This window comes from Hibiscus syriacus, unplaced genomic scaffold (assembly GCF_006381635.1).
Source record: "Hibiscus syriacus cultivar Baekdansim isolate YM2019G1 unplaced genomic scaffold, ASM638163v2 tig00111941_pilon, whole genome shotgun sequence".
NCBI lineage: Eukaryota > Viridiplantae > Streptophyta > Magnoliopsida > Malvales > Malvaceae > Hibiscus > Hibiscus syriacus.
Window position 1 is genome coordinate 683933 of NW_024063217.1, and position 8571 is coordinate 692503.

Below are 8571 nucleotides of genomic sequence, written 5' to 3' on the forward strand. Positions count from 1 at the left end.
ATCTTTTCTTAAATTTAAATTAGTTTAGGGACAATATTTCAATTTATCCATTTTTAATAGGTTTTCTTCCCAACTCCATTATTGTTCATCTTCTCCCTGTTTGTTCTTCAGATATCTAAGCACTATTGCTCCGTTGCTCCATTTGTCTTCTTTCAATGACTCATGCTACATTTCAAGAATAATGAAAGATTTTCAACTTCCGATTAGATGTGTTCAAACGGTTAATTCGGTTTACCGATCGAATTGAATTACTCAAATTTCATTAACCGATTTTCACGTATATAAAATTACATGATTATGTAACATATTAAATATTAAATATTTTTAGTTAATTTGATCGGTTAATTCGGTTAAAACCGAAGTTTAAACACACCTAAAGCTAAATTATATATATGTTTCATAATTTCGGTTAACTCGGTTAATTAACCGATTTCGAACCGAAATAACCAAAATCGAAGTTTGAAAAAAATCATTAACTGTTAACCGACTGAAATTTTCATTCGATCGGTTAATTCAGTTTTAACCAAACAATGAACACTCCAACTTACGATAATAAATAACCAGTCCCGTATTTGAGCATGGGAAAGAGGGGCACTTGCCCATGGCCCAAAATTGTGGAATTGATATATAATTATAAAATAATAAATTGTTTGTTTAGTCACCCATCTATTATTTTGTATTTGTTTTGGTTATTCAATTATTATTTTTTTCAAAATTATACTAATGTTACATTTTAATTTTGTTAGTTATCCATCATTAAAAAATCAACAACGATGTTGGTATGATATTTTTAAATTATTTAGCTTTTCATTAAAATTATACTTCTTATTTTTTGGCTATTAGGGGTGCTCCCTAAGCAACTGTTTAGGCCTCCCATTTTTTTCCAATCTTACTTTGTACATTTATAATTGATGATACTAAGTTTTTCAATCTCACTTTGTACATTTATAATTGAGCTCCTAAATTTTTCAATCACATTTTTAACTTATATAATTTAGGCCCTAATTTTTCCAATCTCAACTTTTACCTTAAAATTGAGGCCCCTAATTTTTTAATCTCACTTTTTACCTTCATAATTGAAGTCCCTAATTTTTCCAATCATACTTTTTACTTTTATAGTTTAAGCTCCTATTTTAATGATTTGTGTACGATTTATTAACGTAATATTAAATTAATTATTCAAAGTATTAGAATATACTTTCGTTTTATAAGGGTCTATATTTTAGTTTCGCTTAGGGACCCTAAAATGTCTGAGACGACTATGTATTTATTATATAGTTTATTAAACGCAATAAAAATAATTTACAAACAAATTTATTTATTTTTTCTTGCTCTTACAATTTAATTTTTTCTGATACTTATTATTGGAGGCCTAATTTTTATATTTGCGTTGGGCCACTAAAATCTCAGAAACGGGTCTGCAAATAATAACACCACAAGTTCAAAGAAAAATGAGAGGGTAGACATCTAGAGATAAAATGAAGCTGGTTAATCTCAGTTATTTAAACTAAGATTCAATTTTCAAATATTGATATTGTAGAATGTCAAATCCAAAAGAAAAAAGAAGACAAATCAATGGATCCAAATAACCCGATAACCGAATATCACTCTTCATGGTGATTTCCCTTGAGAAAGCGCCTCTGATGAAACAAAATCAATGGACCAAACAACCTGATAATTGGATCTATGAATTCATCCACTGAACTCAATCCAAGATCCATGATCTTCAAGGTCGAATCTTTTTTTTTTCTCAAGAACAAGCAATTTCCCGATTCTAGACCCCTATGAATAACCGTTAACCCCAACAACCTGCGTGATCTATCGCACCACCACCACCGCACTGGCCTCCGAGTACCTCATTTCCAAGTGACCAAAACTTAAAAAAACAATAACTTAAGTGAAAAAAAAACTTAATAAAACGACAACGTAAGTGACTAAAAGTGTATAAATATAAAATAAAAGTGACCAAAACTTAATCCATGTATTATCTATGTGGAAATGATGTAGTTTTAATTTTATATATTTATCGTATCACGTCAGCAAACTGTTAAAGGTTTAACGGCCGTTAACCTTCAATGACCACATCTTAATTAAAACGAAACGAAGGTGGCTAAATTTTTTTTAATTCAATGAGGAGAAGTTTGTAAAACTCAAACGAAAGGGACTATTTCCGTAGTTTACCCCAAATACTATAAAAATCAAAATGAGGATTAATTAATTTATTATATTACATTTTTTATTTAATATTGACGGAATAAATGGTGTTGTGATGTTTCTTTTGAGGTAGACGATGAACAATTAAAAGAGATCCGAGAGAGTGTAATTTTTTTTAGTATTATAAGATGATTATATACAGATTCTAGTATTTCTATTATAACTAAGACGATGATTATTATTTGTAGGTTGACATGGTAAAGAGATATGACTGTCAAATAATAATTTAGATGATAAACATACATATTAATAATCGTGTCAAAAGATAATAACAGATCGAAATATATAAATTCCTAAACTTTTAAATAATTTTTTAGACTTTAAAATTCGAGAGATTAAGAAATGACAACAGAAATATCTGGGGAGAGATTCACAAGAAATGTTTTAGAAACGTGGATGACATTAATTAGGTTTTGCTGCTTTTGATAAAGCTGATATTAACTTTACACTTTAATTTTGAAAATCTTTATAATATGTTGCAAAGACTTTTATGCATATAATGTTTCTTTCTTCTTCTTTTTTAACTTAAGCTTTCTTTTAATATTTTTTTAATCTTTTCTCTTAATTTTTATTTAACCGGTGATAACTTCGATTTTAATATTGATTATTGGCAAACGGTAATTATTATTATTTTTTACTTTTTTTCTTATTATGTAATTTATTTTTTATTTAGTTTTTTATTTTAATTGAGAATCTCTATTCTTATTGCACGTTTTATTTTATGGGTTTTGGTACAATTTTTCTCTTATCTATGTGGTCATGTTCCTCACATTTGTTTTTTTATTAGTTTTTCGATGGCCATGTATTATCACATCCCCTCTTTAGTATAAAGGTTGTTTGTGTATATAATCATAATTGAGTAGTAAAGCAGTCTGTCAAATTATTTGGTTCATTCATCACTCCTTTATCACTTCGTAAAGTATCTCGTTCGACAAAGACAAAGAATTTTATGAATGTTACTAGGTTCTTTTGATGTTTGACATCATTCTTAATAAAATATTTCGTTTTTTAGTATCTCTAGGTTAAATATTTTTATTTTACGTAAAAATTGTTTTTAATGACTATTGTCTTCAATTTTTTCTTTGTTATATTGTAATTTTAATTCATTTTGTTATTTTTGTTAATGAAATCTAATTTCCACCATTAAAAAAATTCCACCTAATTACTAATTCAAAGCTTTAATTACCAATACGGGTAATTGTAATAAAATAAGCTTCGTGTCCCTGGAAACTCAAAGATATTCGTTATATTACATACTGTAAGAAACATTCAATCAACAAACACTACAGGGGAGCAAAATTTGATTTTTTTTTTCTTTTAGTTTTGAATTATTTGACTGAATTCAAATTAATATTTAATTTTTTAAGTTCAAATCAAATTGAAATTTTTAATTTTTTTAATAGCATATGATAATTACAATGTTGAATATATTCAAAATCTTTATTAATTATTAACAATGCACACGCTCACAATTATTTAAACCCATAACTTCTACGAAAGATCAACACTCCGTTTGACATCCCTAGGATAACAGTTTGTATATTAGATTTTATTTTATTACCTTTCATTAAATGAAAAGAATTCGTTTTTATATTTTAATTTTATCTTCCCCTCTTTTCTTTTGTTCATCCTTTGAGTTTTTATATTTTTAAAATTGCAAAATTATGTAAAAAAAATCTAATCCCGGTATAAATTTATAAATAATCATTAAAATATGATAAAATGATTTTTTTTGTTCATTCAAGTTTTACAAAATTATAAAATGAATATTAAATTTTAGATTTCATTAAAAAGAAGTATTGGCACTTGACTTTCATTAAGGGCTAATGTGACATATTAAATTAATAAAAAAAATCTCATTTACTCTGTCAGTTGTGATTAAAATTTTATTTTTGACATTTTTAATAATTTTAAGTAATAATTCCAAAAAATAGATTTTTTAATAAACGTATTTTTAAAATTTATTTTTAAAATTATAAATATTTTTTATAGTTATATTTAAAACTATTAAAAAAGTTAAAGAATTGAATCACATTGTTTAATAAAAAATGGTTTCATTTTTATAACTAAAGTTATTGGATTTCAAAAATTATAAATTTTCAAATATAATCATAATTAAATAAAAATTAATTATAAAAAAATTGTGAATTAATAAATTATAATTTTGTTTAAAAAATTATAATTTTATGAATTAAAAGATTAGTTATAAAGTTATAGTTTTTAAAAAATAGTTTTATGATTTTAAAAATGAAATAGTATATATATATATATATATATATATATATATATGTAAAATTGATTTTTTAGAATTATTATCTCAAAATATTGAAAAATATCAAAACGAAATTTAGTTTATAATTGAGGGTTGAATGAGATATTTTTTTAATTAATTTAATATGTGAAGTTATCCCTTTAATGATAATTGAAGATGTGATATTTATTTTGTAATACAGTTTAGGGACTAATTGAGTGAGATATTATATAACTTTTAAAAGTTCAATGTTCAAAATGAATATTTTAGTATAATTTAATGACCATTTAAAAAATTTACCTTCAAAATTAGTGATACATTTCGGTATATGACATGTATTGTAGAATTTTCCATACCCCAATATTGTATTAACATCAACCAAATTGATAGTGTATATGATGTGCATATATGTCTTTGGGGTTCACTCATGCAAGTATATTTTTTATAAAAAGATTTGAGTCTATCGAACTAAAATGTTAATCCTTGGGGTTTACAACACTACATTCAATTATCATAATTTTAATCCTTTTTTTTTAGATTCCCATACAAAGTGTTTGTTAATCATATAAATTTTGTACCTACACACGTAAACATTGAATATTTAATTTCAGTGGTCACAGACAAAACTAAAATATTTGAAATTATTACATAAAAACGTGAGGAATTGGGTTGTTGTCTTTATTGAGGCATCTCCTTGTCTCAAGCCATGCATTCTCATTAAAATGCCAATAAATCCGACCTTGAGATCAACAAGATACCACATTGGATTTCCATCGAAAAAGACAATTCTGTATTAAAATCCTTATCCGTTGAAACTCGAGAAACAACACTGGCGGTGCAACTGGATCGACCGGATTCATGGTTAACTTAATTTTTCTTGTATTTAAAATTAACCCCTGGGGGGGGGGGGTGTTCCCGACAGCATTGGAAACAATGTTCTAAACACACATATTTGACATGTATGTTACAGCTACCGACACCGAGAACAGAAATGGAAGACCGACAGTTTTTGTTTGTTTTTGTAGCAGATGAAATCATGATGGAGTAGGGGATTAAAGTAGTGGGGGTGAATGTCAAACCTATTCCTTGGGAATGAGAAATAGGGTTTAAAAAAAGGACATGCATACGTGTTTTGAGGAGTAATGGGGGTGAATGTCAAACCAATTCCAAGGACATTGAGGTCAAGGCCATGGAATCTCACATTAATACCTTCATTTTTTAAGATTTTTTTTTCACTGGCTTCCATGCTAAGTATGGTTATTTGATCTCCTTGGTTTCCACACTTCATGTGTATGTATATGTGGTTCTTTATGCCTATGATATATAAACCCATGATGTTCAAATTATTACAATATTAAATTACTAATCCGTCGCCCGTGGTCGACTAATACTAGCTAGCAACTTTTTGAGAAAGATATTATAGATTTGGAAGTATAATTAAGTGGAAGAGTTGAGTAATTGATATACCCTATCCTTGTAATAAAAATGACCTTTGAAGGAGCACAAAGGAGACATGATGGTGGATTCCTTTTCCATCATAACACACCAATATTCTCAAGGAACTTGACCACACTTTAAAAAGATGATTATCCCTTCAATCAAACGCACAAAACAAAGACTTAAAGTAGTAAGGGACTCCTTTTTTTCTAAATGAGTTACAGGATAGCAACGTATAGGATCATATTTGCAAATCGACATAATAATTTAAAGGAAAAGTGGAAACATTTTGAATCTTTTCCAACGACTAATTTGTGTTGATTTTGACGACTTTTTTATTAACATGATCTTATTTGTTTTTATTTTTTTCCTTTTCTTTTCATTCTCATTCCATATGAAATTTTCCTGTGTTTCACCTTGCACTCCACAACTTTTATTCTCTTTGAAATAAAGGTGGGAATGATTAATATGGGACTTGGTCCCACCAAGCTTAAGCCACCTCAAATCCAATCACTCCGGAATTAATTGGCAGGTCAGTCAAGGTGAAAAAGGTTGTAGCCGCCTCAATTTAATTATAAATTTAGGGTAAACTACGTCAAATACCAACAACCTTTAAGCATTGACTCGTTTATGCCACCAACCTTTTATTTATTTTTTCCAATTTTAGCACTAATGTTTACTTTTAAGTGCAATTATGTCACTCTGCCGTTAATGGCTTAACGGCACAATGATATGACAGCTCTGTGCCGTGACGTTGCTGACGTGGATGCCTCACCAAAACGACTACTCTTTGACGCCTAAAAAAACCAAAACAACGTTGTTTTGTTTGAAGAGACTTGGTTAAAATTTGAGTTTAGTGGATTTGAACTTTAAACCTTTAAAAATAAAGGCTAAAGCTTAGCCACTCAACTAACTTAAGATTTTGGTTATATTTTTACAAATATAATATACATATCATACAATTTCAAGAACTAAATTGATGCGAAAATACGATAGGGGAAAAAATGATAAAGTAGTTCTACTACAGGGGCAAAAGTTACCCTTTTACCATTTTTCAAAATTCCCAAATCCCCCCAGAATCCTAAATACTAAATCCCTAATCCATTCATTGTCGCCATCGAATCAACGACCATGCCCACCACTTTCCCGACCAAACTCTTACCACCAATTACCCCACTCGCTTGTCGCTAGAAATCGAAGGACAATGTGCTAATCAATCATCAAAACATTGAATATGAAATGTTCTATTCGAACCTTGAACGGCGATCGATTAATGGGCGAATGGCGAACGATGTGCACGACGAGAGGAGACTTCATTGCAATGGCAACGACATGCTGTCGACGGCGTTGGTTGGTGAATTTAGGGATTATGATTTAGGGTTTCTAGTTTTTTATATTTTTAGGAATTTAGGTTTTTTTTTAAAAGTAATATTATTTATATCAACAAAACGACGTCGTTTTAGGCTTTTGTAGGCATCCATGTCAGCAACGTCACGACGCGAAGCTGCCATGTCAACGTGTCGTTAAGCCATTAACGGCGGAGTGGCACAATTGCACTTAAAACTAAACGTCAGTGCTAAAATTAACAAAATTAAAAAAAATGGTGGTATAAACGAGTCAGGGCTTAAAGTTTGGTGGTATTTGACATAGTTTACCCATAAATTTATTTTTGAAAACTCTTAATATAATTTCTATGTAGTTAAATTTTTATTATTTTGTATTTGAAAATAAATATATGAGGTTAATAATTGGTGGAATTTTGATCAAACCATTAGGCTATCTGTCTACTTCCTAAAAAAATAAAAAACTTTATCATGACCTATTATCGTTGAATATATTTTCAATAAAATCAAACTTGTAGTAGAGTAGCAAGAACCGCATTCATAAACATTATCATGGGCCTTATATTGATTTTTTTGGATATAATTTTTATTTTGGATCTTATTTTGATTTTTTTTAGATGTAATATTGGTACGAGTTACTCCATAGAAAAATCAACTTCTTGATGACAATAATTGACATTATTATTACTTCCTTCAAGTATTCATATCAAAATTGTAGCCATCGGGGCCCATTGTTGTTAAAGGTTGCAGCCCAGTGTCATCAAGAGACGAACAAAATAGAGAAAAATGTAAAAGGGCGATTTCTTGTAAGAGAAAATCGCCTCAGTGACCAAAAAAAAGTTATAATATACGATTTTAACCAACTTTTTTTGGATTTGCCAAAATGACCAACAAAATCGCAACGCGAAATAAAAATCGCAACGCGATCCCCAGAATCGCAAATCAGTTTCCAAAATCGAAACGCGATTCTTGAAAATCGCAATGCGATAGTACAAATTCGCATTGCGATTTTCCAAAATCGCAACGCGAATATGAAAATCGCAACGCGAACACATAAATCGCAACGCGTATCCGTAAATCGCAACGTGTATCCGTATATCGCAACGCGTATCCGTAAATCGCAATGCGTATCCGTATATCGCAACGCGTATCCGTAAATCGCAACGATAATCCGTAAATCGCAACGAGAATCTGTAAATCGCAACGATAATCCGTAAATCGCAACGAGAATCTGTAAATCGCAACGATAATCCGTAAATCGCAACGAGAATCTGTAAATCACAACACTGAAATTTTGGGTATATAACACTGAAATCATAAACTAAA